This window comes from Rattus norvegicus, chromosome 15 (genome assembly GCF_021556685.1).
Source record: "Rattus norvegicus strain SHRSP/BbbUtx chromosome 15, alternate assembly SHRSP_T2T, whole genome shotgun sequence".
Lineage (NCBI taxonomy): Eukaryota > Metazoa > Chordata > Mammalia > Rodentia > Muridae > Rattus > Rattus norvegicus.
This window is the reverse complement of record NC_141548.1, coordinates 72,254,798-72,270,042: the sequence shown is the minus strand read 5'-3', so window position 1 is coordinate 72,270,042 and position 15,245 is coordinate 72,254,798. Positions and strand designations below refer to the sequence as shown.

Sequence of the window (15,245 nt, the reverse complement as noted above, 5' to 3'; positions counted from 1 at the left end):
TGTACAATATAATGTACATAAAACCTTAACTTCTATCTCAAACCATTATACTTTCAAGTGCAACAATGAACAATGAAGATTGTATTTCCCAATTTTTTATAATATCTTCATGCATGAAAATTATCTTCTATGTTTTAAATATTTGTAGAAGAATCCAGAGGGGTAAGGAGCATTAGAAGGATTGTAGTATCCTTTGATTCAACTACAAATAGTTTGACAGAGCTTTCAGTTCAGTATGTTTCAGCATTAGTAAAACTGGAAGTTCTTAAAATTTACCAAAGAACTCTTTCAATTCCAAGGTAATAAAAAGTAGACTCACTGCTTTTAAATTAGCTTTATTGAACATTTTCAAAATTGTATTATTTAATTTAGCTCTTCCAATAAATTTGTTTGTAAATATTTAGCCTTATTAATTCATAGAATAATGGGCACAGAAGTTCTAATAAACATTCGTTTCTTATATAGGTTTTACAACACACCAATGGATATATTGATTTGGTTTCTGTACCGTTTAATTACCTCACATTGGGTCTCATTGTATAATAAAAAAAAAAAGGAACACAGAGAAACATTGAAATAAAAATTTGCCAATATTCATAGCTTTTTAGTATTCATATTTAGAGCCGTCTTGAAAATTTTATGATTTCTCTGTGAGTAGTATTTTGCACCTGGTCTCCAATAACTCCCCTGATTTTAAAAGGCATTTTTCTTAATCGCTTTCTCTGTTCCGTCTCTGCCTTTCATCTTCTTCTTCTGTCTATATGGATTTATTATCATGAGGGTTGGCCTGGGTTTCGTTTTAGGACTTCTGATTTGTCTTAATAACATGGAGCGCTCAAGTTTATAGGAAACATACCACCATAAAACCTCTTCCAGTTTTATTTATGTTTTTTGGCAAAAATGTGTAAGAACAATGCCTAATGTTTTTGAATTAGGAAGAAATGCTACACTTCACATATTTTTTCCTTTCTGTTCATTTTCTCTTATAAACTCCATGCCATGAATAAATATTTACTGATAAATTTGGGTTATGGCAACAATAATTAAAAATATCACACGGCACTCTTTTCAACATACTCTATAAGAATTCTATAAGAATAAAGACGCCTCCCAAAATTATACTTACGTATACTTAATTTTGGAGCAATGATCTGATTATGTTACATTGTTTCTCTGTAAAGAAGTGAATTAAAATCACACTGATGACATTCTAGCCATGGGGTACTTCAGCTTCTTCCACAGAAAGCAGCCGTCGGGATTTCTCCAGAGCACTGGGATTTCAGGCTGTCTGATAAAGGTTTCTCTATTTTCAGTGTCTGGCCTGATCAAATTAGGATAGCAAGTTTCTTTTTCCCTTTTTTTCCCTTTCGAACTGCTGAGATATTTAGAAACTCAGCAATCGGATTCACTAAATAATCCTTTACACTAGCAAGGAGACTCGTAGGCCACTTTCTTTTTAAATAGGTTTAGGTGAATCATCTTATTTAGCCTGACCTCTTGTCTTCCTGCACCAGCTAAGACAGATTCCTAATTTAAAAATACCTGGGGAGCAAAGTCGGAAGCATCTGGAAGGGAAGGCTTTGTAGCATCTGGAGTGAAGAGAGCTTTTGATCCCCATTCCCCTGTGGGTTCCTGCCTTTGCAATTACATTTCAAGGACTTCTCCATTGAATAATAGTTTCAGTCAAGGTTATACAATCACAGGCTGAGAAGAAAAACAAAAACAAAACCCTGAATTAGAGATATTAGCTGTACTCAGAGCAAATGAATAATATCCCTGCCTTTAATAGTTCTCTTCATTTTTGTATGTTTCTCTTATTATTAGTATTAATAATATTTGTTCAATGTGTATACAATCTCATGGGTCTTACATGTGTGAAACACATACTTTATGCAACTTAAGTATATAATCTTTAGCAACTTGTACAAACATGATAGTCTACCATTAAAAGAATTCAAGTGCTTTCTGGTTTTTGTTTTATTATATAAACAAAATGGTATTTAAATAACTGAATGTTTTTTTTTTTACAGAGATAATACTAAAGACAAAATTGGTTCAGGGAAATGATGAAAAGGCAGTGTCCGAAGATGTCATTTCTGATGAGGGACCAGTTGAGGAATTGCAAAATGTGGGGGAATTTGTCAAGTGTGTCCTAGAAACAACCTTTAGGGGAGAAACAAAGCAAATTCAAAGTTGTGAGGCAGCAGCTTTCAAGGATATTTCATGTCTGAGAAAAACTAAGGTTACTGTTCTTGGTCAGCATAAGTGAGTTCTTATTCTAAAAAAACAAAAAAAAATGACTAAGAGACTCTTCTTTCCTGAAAATAGACTAAACCAGGTTGGTGGTAAATGCACAGAAAGCCACTTAGATGTAATCCCACTGTCCGGAGCAAGAGATAGATATTGAAGTTGTATACCAAAGTATCAACAACTGGAGTACTGAAATAAAGAGATTTTGTTTAAGTTGAAATGACCAGCAGTCTTAAATAACCTGAGATCTCAACAGACACTGTATCAGCAAAAAGACAGCATACACGGGCTGAGATAAAGCCTCTAACACATGTACAGCAGAGGACTCACGGGTCTGGGTTCAGTCAGAGAAGATGCACCTAACCTTCAAGAGACTGGAGGCCTCAGGAAGATTAGGTAGGTGAGTCTGGTAGGGAGAGTGAGGTGGGGACATTCTTACGGAGACAGGGAGGGGTGTAGTGGGGGCAGGAGGTATGGGATGTGGAAACCTTGGGTCTGAGAGGGGAATAAAATCTGGAGTGAAAAATAAATAAATAAAATAAACAAATAAATAAGTAAGAAATGATCTGTGATTAAGTTAAATTTCAGAACAAACATTTGTTGACAAATAAAAAATGATGCTAAGTATATTGGCAGTAGAACCTAATATAATGAAGTTTCTATTTATTGAGAAAAGGTTGTGTCTTACTTAAGGTTTTACTGCTGTGAACAGAAACCATGAGCAAGGCAACTTTTATAAAGATGGCATTTAATTGTGGCTGGCTTACAAGTTTAGGGTTCAGTCCATTATCTTCATAGTGGGAGTTTGGCAGCATCCAGTAGCCATGGTACAGGTGGGGGCAGAGTGTTCTACATCTTCATCTGAAGGATGCTAGAAGACTGGCTTCCAGGCAGCTAGGAAGAGGATCTTAAAGACCATGCCCACAGTGACACATGTACTCCACCAAGGCCACTCCTCCTACTGGCACTACTCCCTGCGTCAAGCATATACAAACCGTTACTGTTGCTATTTTTTTTATTGTTTATTATGATTCCTAGAAACCTGAATCTCAATTTTTTACAAAAATTTGCAATTATCACATTTATTATGTATAGATCTCAAAGTCAATGCCATTAATTAGAAAAAAAGTGTATTTTACTGAAAAAAACAATTTCTTGTATGATACATTCTCATCATGATTTCCCCCTCTAACTGCCGAGTCTATCTAGCTCCTTTCCCATCCACTTCACTCTATTCCTTTTCTTTCTCTCTCTGTTTAGAAATAAAATTATTCTGTTTTGAATTTGAACTTGCTATTACTTTTGTGAGACTCATCTTGCTGTGAAACCCAAGAGGCCTTCAACTGTGCATTTCTGAGGGTTGGTCTTCTAAGTACGGAGAACTCAAGCGTCCAAATCATATTCTGTGGAAACATATTGTATTTTTAAAAAATCATGGTTACATAAGGTGAGATATACAGAATAGTATAAAATGTTTTTTAATGGACAAATCAAATTGGAAATTTTGTCTTCTTATTTTAATTTTAAACAGCAGGGATGTTTGTCAAACCTAGCAAAATATTTGGGATGTATCCAATGTACATACAGTTATTTCTGCTATATAATTAAGATTATATAAATTTCAAAATCCCCAAAACAAAATATAATCATTGTATCCCACAGGGAGTCATGATATTCAAAAAATTTGAAACAGTTTTGTGTTCTCACCAACTACAGACTCATTGGTATAATAAGTAGAGGATTGTGTGAGGTGCAAGTAGAATCATCATGAGACAAACAAAATCAGCCGTGAATTTTACTCAAAAGAGTTATTTGACAATATTAACAATGAAAAAAATTGTATGGTTTCCAAATAGCAAGCACAGTTAAGTATGGCTTTTCATTTCATCATTCAAATAAAAGGTGTTCTGTAGCTTTCAAAGACTTTGTGCATCATGTGATGAAATGTAACATCAGTACCTTTTCACTGGGAAACTCCAAGGTCTTGTCCCCCTAACACCTGTGTATTGAGTATACTGCTTTACCGGAGAGATTTGATCTACTAACATCTGTAACATTTTCCTTGAAGAAAGGTAAATGATGTGTGCCCCATTCATAGATCAGGAAAGGGTCCCCTCTCAAATATTGAATGTGCTGCTCTCTGTGTTAATTATAGCTAAAGAAATACAGGCTTCTAGCTCATAAACACAGAGGATAAACAATTAAATCTAAGGTATAGATTTTATTAGGAGTATCTCCAAGTAGTTATAAAAATTGACATGTAGCAAAAATTACTTTTATCATATTGAAATTCTTCTTATGCTAAGAGTACTGTGGCTGTAATGGCCCTGAATTGGTGACATAACATCTCCTAAAGGGGAAAAATCTATAAGATGATAGAAAAAGATTTTCAGGTTCAGTCAAAACCTATTGGATAGCAAGAAATTACCAGAAATTAAAATTTTCAATACAATAGACAGTTTCATAATTTAGCTTAGCAATTTTCATGAATTATGAAACCTCTCACTGGATCAGTATAATATTCTATGGACTTGCTTAACTGAAGTACTTCATAGTATTAATAAGATCAGAGATGTGTACTTATTTTACAGTTTATTCTAACATATTTTGCATTTACAACCTAGATATACTTTAAATTAAATAATGCCAATATTGTTCTCTATTTTCTGTTTATTTTATTTATCTTCATTTTATAATTCTTTTACAAGTCAATAAGTTGTATAAATTAAACAGCAATGGATTTTAGTTTTCACCTTACTAAGAGTCGACTACTGGCATAAATGTACTTAACTTGTAACAACTTTTCATGTTAGCTACTATTCCAGTTTTCTAAAGAGATATGTTATTTTCCCATTTGAAGTTAGGTATCATATATGCCATGTGTGGAGTCGATCCTGGAGGACAATTTTCTGCCAGCAACTTCCGTATGCTCTTTGTTCCTCCTGGAATTCCCCATAATGTAAGTAGAACATGTTAGAAATGCAATATTTTGAAATAAGAAAGTATCTACCAAGTGAGTCTTATTCTGTTTTAAAAAGCTCTAAAATCGAAATGCTCCTCATAGTTTATCCTAGATATTCACATCATTTCAAGATCTGAAACAGGGGAATACCTTTGTTAGGGTTCATCACTTGTGATGAAAAGACACATGGAAAAAGGAAACACTATTACACCCACCCCCTTATTCATTTTTAGGTTTTAGGAGTCTGTGCTACAGTTCCTTTGCCCTTTGATGTCTTTAGTAATGATTCTACTTTGTAAGTATTGTGATGTTAATCATTATGTCTCAAAACCTAAACTGATTGTTATCTAATACACTATAATTTCATATTTTCGAGTATTTGCAAGTAAGGGGAAATAGATGATTCTAGAAGCAACAAAACAAATTAACAACTAAAATATAATAAATTTATGAAAAACAATTTTTCAGTGACTTGCAAACTAATTTCATTGTTTTTTTTTTAAACATCCCTATGTTTGGCTTCTATTTTCAAAATATCTTTGATTTTAAATATGTGTTGAGTTGAATAAAAAACAGTAGGACAAACATAATGACTTTGTTCTGTGTGTATGCTTGTCTATCACTTGCTGAATTTGTTGATTAATGTTTTATTATCACACAGTTGGATATTCAATGTGAAATGTTATTCTTCTTAATAGTTTGATAAAAACCTCATGAGGTTAGCATTATTAATGTCTAGTTTTCAGAAGTGTGAATGGAAGCACAGAGAGCTCGGAGATCCTCTCACAGATCACACAGCTTTCTGGAACAGAATAACACTGGAATCTAATCCAAAGATCATATCATTTTTTAAATATATTTGGAGATAAAGGATATTGCTCAAATCATCCATTCACTTCCTCGGTCATTTATTTAGAGGAAAAAACAGGCAGTTCATGTTTATAAGAATAAAAAATTCTTTGTTTAGGGTATGGTAAAGAAAATCTAAAAATGATCCTTTGTGTTCAAAGGAGTGAAGCTGTTTTATTTTGATTATGAAAATCCTTTCAGTGCTCGCTGTTACTATTGAACACACACATCCATAGCTAGGTTGTTATTCTAATATGATTTCAAACACAGAATCAATATATTCCTTTGTTGTTGTTTAAAAGAATACGTTTTTAAATATTAAGGCAGTGAAATAGGGGTCACAGACCTTGTGATAAAGAGGACCAGTAAGACTGAATCCTTCTTCATGAACACCATAAGCACAAAGCATATTCATGTCATGTGAATAAAAGCTGTCATATATGTTTCTTCTACAAATGACATCACCATTCATATGAGTAATATTCTGGTCTTCTAATTAAAAGAATAACATCATTTGAGTTGAAGTGGAAAGCATGTCTACTAGACTGATGATCTTTCTATTTTCAGAAGAGTGATGAAGCCCTGTTGTTGATACAAGCTCTTTCACTCTTATTAAAAAGCCCCTGACAAAAGGCACCAGGCACTGAAGAAATCCTGTCCTTGAGGAGAGATTTAAGAATCTTGGTTTAGAGTTATTGGAGAGCTATTTTTAGAGATTCCCTTCTCATGTATCTTTATTGATTCAAAGTGTCATTACATTTCTGGAGCTGTAAGGAAATTGTCTGCTCTCCACTTAAGGATTTTTCTACTGTGCACCAAATCTGGGGTAGTTCAGTTTTTCATTTTATAGAACTGAGAGAAATTGCTCAAGTGCAGTTTAAAGTGCTGAGTTAAGAAATAGCCTTGAGGTTTTACTAAGTAGACACTACATTTATAGTTGTCAAACTAGGAGTTTGCAGGCAAATATTTATTATTTTAGTTCTCTTAAGACCAAGTTGGCTATACAGTGGGGAAGTGAATGTTTTAGATTCTACATAGACATGATATTAAGATTAAAATATGACTATTGTAAAAATTACCTATAGAAATAATGTTTAAATAATATAATCCAAGAAATAATCATGACCAAATTTCAAATATACATTCCCCTAACAAATAGGGGTGGATTTGAGTTTTTATAAAAGCGATATGTAGTCAGAAAATGGAACAACATGAAGTTGACTAATATCCTCCTCATCGTCTTTTTAAATAAACATCAATTTGGGTGGCAATTCACATAGCAATGTGATTTTTGCAAGAAATAAAATATCATGGCAAGGAAACATTTTACAAGAACAGATACTTTGAAAGAGACATGTAGATATTAACCCCTATTATTTATTGTCCATAAATAATAAACCCCTAAACCCCTAAATATTGTGGGCAGACATCTCACCCTTAATGGAACAAGTAGGTACTAAATACCCTCATTTGTCATCAGATACTTTATTGAACCAAAGTACCACACTATGTCCTAAGATTGGGCCATGAGAACAAACGAAACTAGGTGATTACATGATTGCTTCTATTACATGACATCCTCCTTCAGTCTATGAAAACTGAAAAAGGAAATGACAATCTGTTAAGTAGCAGGAATATTAACATAGTACTTGGTCTTATATCTTGGGTGAAACTTCTCCATAATTGTTCTCAATTTTAAAAATCTAAAAGTTCAATATCCAGATCAGAGTTCACGACTGAAGTTACTAGATCTGCCCTGGCGTTCAACATAAAATTACAAGACAGAACAGTGTTTCATTCTTTACCATTAAAGTTGTCCTATGAAAATTAAACTCTCTACCTCAGGAAAACACAGCTTCCTAAGGTTGGTACACTCAGGTCTGGCCAACCTAAAGTAATCCTTGAAAAAACAAGGAGCAGTCCTCTCTACAGCCTTAACTTTGACAACCTAGTCAGTGTGCAGTATCCATAGCTGGCCCTACCACCAATGAAATGAAGACTTGCCACAAGCTGTAAAGGATGCATTTGTCCCCTGAAGACACTGTCTAGTCAATGTCACTGGAGTATGACATGACTCCAAGTGATTCTGTGAATAACTTTTTATATGTAATATTCAAAAATGATCACTCAGCCTTAGTGAGCTCCAACAACAACAGTACAACCTTAGTCAGGATACGTGAAGCAAGAACTTTATTATGGTAGGATAAATATCTATGCACAGGACTTTGCTATACAATTCAGTATCAGATTGGTGAAACTTAATATCAAAGATTTCCTAAAGGGCTTTGTTATAGGATCAGTACACAGTCAGGGCCTCTGGCCTCAATTTAATACCATGTTAGTATTGAAGGAAACAGCAGAATGAGAGGACACTTTCTGGCATAGTGAGAAAAAAATTGATGCAAATTCATCTTAGAATAATCTAAAATCCAGAGTCTACTAAGGATTCCAAAAATTCAAAAGCAACAAACAAACCCCCAATTAAAAAAGAAGGATAAAACTAAATAGCCAGTATTGAATATAAGATATGTTAATGGCTGGAAAACAGGCAAAAGAAAAGCTCAATGTCACTAATCACCATGTAAATATGGATTGAAATCATAATGGGAATAATTACTTATAACAAGAAAAAGAACCAAATGAGGATGTAGACAGACAAACCTAGATCAGTATTGATGGAGCATGTTATGACTTAATACAATTGTTATGGAAAACAATATCAAGATTTTCATGAAAAGTGGATGTGAAACTGCCATACAATTCAGTATTTTTGCTACTATCAAAAGAAATAAGACACCAAATATTTATGACCATGCCAATATTTACTGTTCTACAGAATCAAACAATTTGTACATCAAGTAATTGATGATAAAGGAAAAGTACCTCTGAATTATCTTCAGAGATGCATGTATAGAATGACAATTTATTGGGGTATACTAGATAAAGGGAGGCAAATATCATGAGATCTTAGTTCTATGTAGATCATGCCTAAATTATTATCTCAGATAAAGTATTTTAAATATGACTACACATGCTATCTTAAACATATTTTAGATTTAAAAATTTTTACGTTTTCTCACCCTTTTAGTTAACATTTCCATTTATTTATTTCTTTATTTATATAATAATACAGATATGTCATATCCTTCTTCTTTTTCTTCCCTGCACATCCTATTATATCAACCTCCGTTTTATATATCAAATTCATGGCCACTTTTTAAAAATTAATCATTCCATAAGTTTATATCTCAAATGATATCCCACTTCCTGGTTACCCCAACACAACCCCCCATCCCATATCCTCCCTCTCCTTTGCCTCTATGAGGGTGCTCCTCCACTCACCAACCCTCTCCTGTCTCACTGCTCCAACATCTCCCTAAGGTGGGGTATCAAACCTCTATTCTTTTTACTTCTTTTCATAATAATAGTTACAGAAGAAATTGCAGGGAGGCTAAATAGAAATACCAGGCTGTAAGTAACCTGATTGAAGCAGAAAAGTATGGGATTGCCTTAGGGAAGCGAAGAGACTAAATAAAACAGAAGGAGATAGGAAAATAAAATATAGGTGGCTGAAACATACACAAGAAATCACATTATTAATATTTACCTTAAAAAATAACACCTATAATACACATAATTTTGTATAACATATTGCAATACATAATGCACGATATATTTATTTATAATATAATTTATTTTAAGAAACTTTTCTTATATGGGTGACAGTTTTCTCGTTGGAAGCCTAAGACCACCAAATAATAACTCTAATACAGACTTTTTGTGGTAACACACAGTTGTAGATGCAAAATTCTCTTTTAATGTTCTTTAGCTAGGGCTTTCTAAGAGACTCCCAAAATACCAGCCCATCTCTGGTATACTTGGTTAAATTTAGTGTTGGTACATAACATCTAGTGCTGAAGACTCCATGTACGTCAGACCCAGTGGGTCAAAATGCCTGAGGTAGAACTGACTTGCATGACTCCTCTGAGACCAGCCTTCATGTAGTCATGATTACAAAGTGCAGAAGGAATCTAAGGTCACAAGCTCCTTGGATATCCATGAAACCTATCATTGTTGAGTAGTCTGCATCAATAATCCTACTGGTACAGTAGTAATAGTCGTCATTCCATGGTGGTAAGCAACAGCTCTCTTATTAGATTTAAGAGTTGTTATATAAGAGAGATGCCATGGCTACTACTACGAACCTAGCGAACTACATAGAGCTACTGAAGGAGAATTTACAGCTGTCAATCTACTAAACAAGCATAATGCCCAACAACATTCTACAAACATTCATCTTATGCAACAGATGAGTGTATATTGTCTTCAGCTCTCACCTAGAAATCTTCTCTTTTCCACAGGTACTACAGAGAACCAGAAACAATCAAAATTCATGTTGGTAGAGCAAAGTCACCAAAATGCATCTACAAAACTTCCTACAACTAAGGCTCAGGTAACAATGTAGACGAAGGGACAGAAGCCTTCTAAGAGCTAGAGGATCTGGGAGTTTGCCATGATACTACATATTTTAGTACCATCAGAAGCTACACATATAGTCTCACAAAACTAACCATCCAAAAGTAAACAGAATGAGGGTGATACCAGTGAACTTGCCTCATTGGAAAAGCTCACGAGACCTCTACCTTTCACAAAGTAGTATATACCACTGAGAAATACTGAGAGTGTCACAAGTAGCCCTGCCTGAAATAGCACATGCCAATTGGTTATCTACAAACATTCATCTTATGCAACAGATGAGTGTATATTGTCTTCAGCTCTCACCTAGAAATCTTCTCTTTTCCACAGGTACTACAGAGAACCAGAAACAATCAAAATTCATGTTGGTAGAGCAAAGTCACCAAAATGCATCTACAAAACTTCCTACAACTAAGGCTCAGGTAACAATGTTACTTGGCCAGTCAAGTTATATACAGACTTAATGTGCTATAATTAGGAGTAGAGATGTATGTACTCTCTCTCTCTCTCTCTCTCTCTCTCTCTCTCTCTCTCTCTCTCTCTCTCTCTCTCTCACACACACACACACACACACACACACACACACACACACACCCATATGCATATATTCTTAAAATGACTATACTAAATTTTGCATTTGATCAAGCCACCTTGAATACTCCAAAATACTAGAAAGGAAAGCAGGGTTGTTCCCAGTGTGACACGTGCTATTAAACCTCGTTAGCATGACAGTTTTGTTAAATTTCTGTCAACCTTATTATAATCAACTTTTGCTTCACTGACTCTCAGTTTTTTCTTTCAGTATCAGTTTCACTGATATATGTCCAGATCTTATTCTACATACTTCGATTGTGTTTGAGTTGTTCCTGATTTTATAAGAACTTGAAGTGGAACATTATGTTATGTAAAATTGCTCTATTTATTAAAGTGATAACTTTTCTAAAAATGCCCTTCCTATATTGAAAATTTCTGATAAGAATGTACATATTTACATGTTCATTTGATAATAACATTCACATTCTCTCCATGGCTTCTTCAATAACTAGTATGTATTATATTTTGCAGACTTATTTTTAGTATTTTATGAAATATACAAATATCAATCCAATTCTTTTAATTGCTAAGATTTGTTTATGCCCTGAAGTTCCATGGATTTTTGTTGAAAGTGTAATGAAATTCTGTAAAGAATATATGTTATATAGGTTGTAAATAAATTTTCTTGTAAATTTAGTTTCTTTAATATATGTTGCAGATGAGCTTTGAACATCCTTTATTACATTCTAATGTGAATAACCCATTCTAGTGATTAGAAAAATTATATTGAAGTCAAGCACTTATATTTCTTTCAAAACCAATCTGTCTTATGTTTGCATTGAGTTGGGCATGGTCATTTCTCTTCCTGTTTACTATTTCCTAGTCTGACTTTCTTTGCTCTCATGAACTTGATCATTTTAAAGTTCTTGTGATTGATACAGTCATTCTTCATTCTCTGTATTTAGTGATCCTTTAGGTATTTTCTGTAGTTCTGTCTTAATAACAATTAACTACTTCAGTAGATACTTCTAGTTAATATCTTTATTTCTATGTCAATCACAAAAGCTGACTTTTGGAAATAGCAATTTTAGTTGTTGATGATTTATTTTATGTTATTCTAAAATTATGAATTTTAAGGATTTTAAAAAAGAATATTGTATTATCTTTGTGAATGATTTTTAAAAACTGTTCTGTACTTGTATTACATGAAGTTCACATTATGTACCTGAATTATACTCACTTCCCCCTCCATCTCCCCTTGCAACTTCCTTCCAACAGATTTTTTAAAAATCTTGCAGAAGCTTTAGTGTGTCACAATGTATTCACATATACCCTTTGTCTACACTTTTCTACTTGCAAATGTTCATTGTGAACATTGGTCTGGTATGAATTCTTAATTGTCTGCTACTCTATCAATACTGAAACTTCACTGCTGTTTCACTGTGTCATGGAGATCCTTTAGTTTTGGATCTGTAGGAGCAGACCCTTCATGTACTCCAGCAGTCCATAGATAGATTAGAGATTAGGGTGGCACAAATTAAAGCCCTGTTGCCAAGGACCACCAGTCTCAGTCATTTCATGGTTCTTGAGAACCAAAGGATTGGACTGGCATAAAATCAGAGTTTTTGGCAATGATGCAAATGCAAACTGACAGGTTACTCATTTTGTTCTGAAGCTGCCCCTGCTCCCCCAATCCGTGTGTGTGTGTGTGTGTGTGTGTGTGTGTGTTTGTGTGCGCGCGTGCATGTGCACATGCATGTGTATGTCTATCTGTCTGTTTCTCTGTTTGCCTCTCTGTGTCTGTCTCTGTATTTCTCTCTCTTCCCCCTTCCCACTCCCCCCTTCCCTCCACGTCCCCTCCTCCTCTCCTTCCCCTTTCCTCTCTCTCTTTCATCTCCCTCTTTGAGCTCACCTCACACTTTTATTGGTTACACAATTTTTTATACAATAATACAAATCAAAAGCCTTTCTATTATTTTCCACAAGCCCATTAGTTTTCATGAATAACCCTGATGTAACTATGTCACCAGAAAACACAATGCACACTCATAGTCACAGTTCAGCATCCCCTAGAGTAAGTTATACATTATCTTTTAACTCTTCTAAAAAAAAAAACTGCTTCAAATCACAGGTCCAAATCACAGGTCCAAATCAATCACAGGTCATCTGGCTATAAACTTGTGGTTGCAGCATTAGCATTAAAACAGAAGTGTGCTAAACAATTCAGCATAGTATTAATATTTTTAACTTGTCTCAATTTCCAGAATCTCTCTCTCCAGTTTCTTGAACTCATCCAAATATCTATTTCTATAGTACTTTTCAAACTCATTTCCATATTCCTCTTGCAGCTTCCCCCAGGGCTCTTTCACAAGGACAAACTCTATTTCTTAGAACTTGTACCCTAATTTCCTTAGGCAGGCAATGCCAAGGGGTCAAATTAGTATATTCCAATCTTTCCAGGAAGGTCAGTAGGTCAGTTCACTAATCCAGTAGACATAGCTACTTCTTCAATTGTATCCCTTATATTTCCTACAGACACCTCTGTTCATAGTGACCCATGCTCAATGTACCTTTTCACTGGAGTCTTCAATTCTCTTAACTACCAAGATATCAAGTTTCTCAAAAATATTTCCTATACCAAATATTTCCTGGTACAACTTACTCATCATGAGTTGTTTAAGATTTTCCACTTAAGAATCAAGACAGTCAGCCTCCACATCTAGAACCCATTGTCCCGTTATGCCTGTGTTGTCTGCTTGAATAGCCAGAGGCAGAGAAATTTGTTCCTAATACACATTACTAATATGCAAAACTGTGTCATGTAGCCGCATAGGAAACCATGTCAACCTGACACCATATATCTATCACTGAGAGGTACCTCAGCTGGACTCTCCTCTATTTCTCCTGGTTTCACACTCTCAAGACTGACTCAAAAGCAAGCCCTACAAACAGGGCCAGCTCTACTGCAAGGAAGAAAATTGGGTGAGCCAGTTGTTTCAAACTTCTGTCCTCAGTGTTAGCTTACCTGAAGCTCCCAGAAACATGCAGGACCTGGTCACCTGAATACTGTCATTGGCTAATAATTGGATCATTTCCCCTATTTTCATGCCCCTAGGACAGTACTCCTCTAATGCTCAAGAGTGTGGTGGGGCCATTTCTGTAATGGTCCTTAGACATCAGCCTTTACCTGGGCAGCAGCCCACATGAGTGTCATCTGTCTGGCCTTTGATGGTAGCTGACCCCTGCTGCTGTAGAGACACAGACACAGACAGTCATGGCCCCTTGTGGCAGCACAGGCCATGACCCCACTATTGTCCCATGTGGCATCACCAGCTACTTACATCAGGCATTTCCTTATCCAAATGTCTCTAGTTCTGCCTTACTTCATTGTGCCTACATACTTCTGTTTCTTTTCCATTTCTTCACCATTTCCATATTCCTGCTAATGTCACTCTTAGTCACTGAGTGTATGAAGTTACCTCAGAATGCATTACAGTGCCAGACAAATGTTATTTCAAGTGTGTTCTACTCAGTCCCCACCCGAAGGTCTGTGCACGTCTGGTGTCATCCCAGGCTACCTTCCTGTCCAAGCAACTAATAGTTGTCTCAGGCTGGCTTTTTTGTTTGTTTGTTGTTTTGTTTTGTTTTGTTTTAGGGAATGTTAGGTTATTGGTCATTCAGATGTTCATAAGTCAGAACACTGAACATAGGCAGAGCCTCTCACCTCTCTGCCACCTACTGCTGCACATGTGACGCAGCTGTCACACAAGTACAAACTGTAGGGGTAGGTAAAAATTTGTTTTTAGTTTTATGGATTGTTTCTTTGTTTTGTGTAGTTTAAATCTTTATTACTAGAAGTCATTAAACAATCTGTCTCTGATCTAAATCTGTTTGGAATTTAGATTATCATTTATGACTGAACTATTTCAAACTGTAAATTCTATAATTTTGTTTAATAGATATTATACTTACAGTAGTTTACTGTGGTTTTAGTGTAGTTCCTCTTTCACACAGATTATAAAGATCAAGATTCTTGAAAACCATGGTCATAATTTTGTCTTTCATGGTATATGAATGTAATATTTTCTCAGAGTTGTTTTCTTTTCATAGTAATCTTTGTAGTCTATTGACAATGGGCCCAACTCTGACTTACATTTGATTCCCTAAGTGCTTT

At 34.9% G+C, this 15,245-nt stretch overlaps 1 non-coding gene across 1 annotated transcript; it reads right to left on the bottom strand.

Annotated features, from left to right (window-relative positions):
* Nucleotides 1-14,728: 14,728 nt before the first annotated feature.
* Nucleotides 14,729-14,860, bottom strand: LOC120097232 (small nucleolar RNA SNORA17). Its single transcript, XR_015639190.1, has one exon. It is a non-coding gene; the product is annotated as a small nucleolar RNA SNORA17 (small nucleolar RNA).
* Between the last annotated feature and the right edge of the window lie 385 nt (nt 14,861-15,245).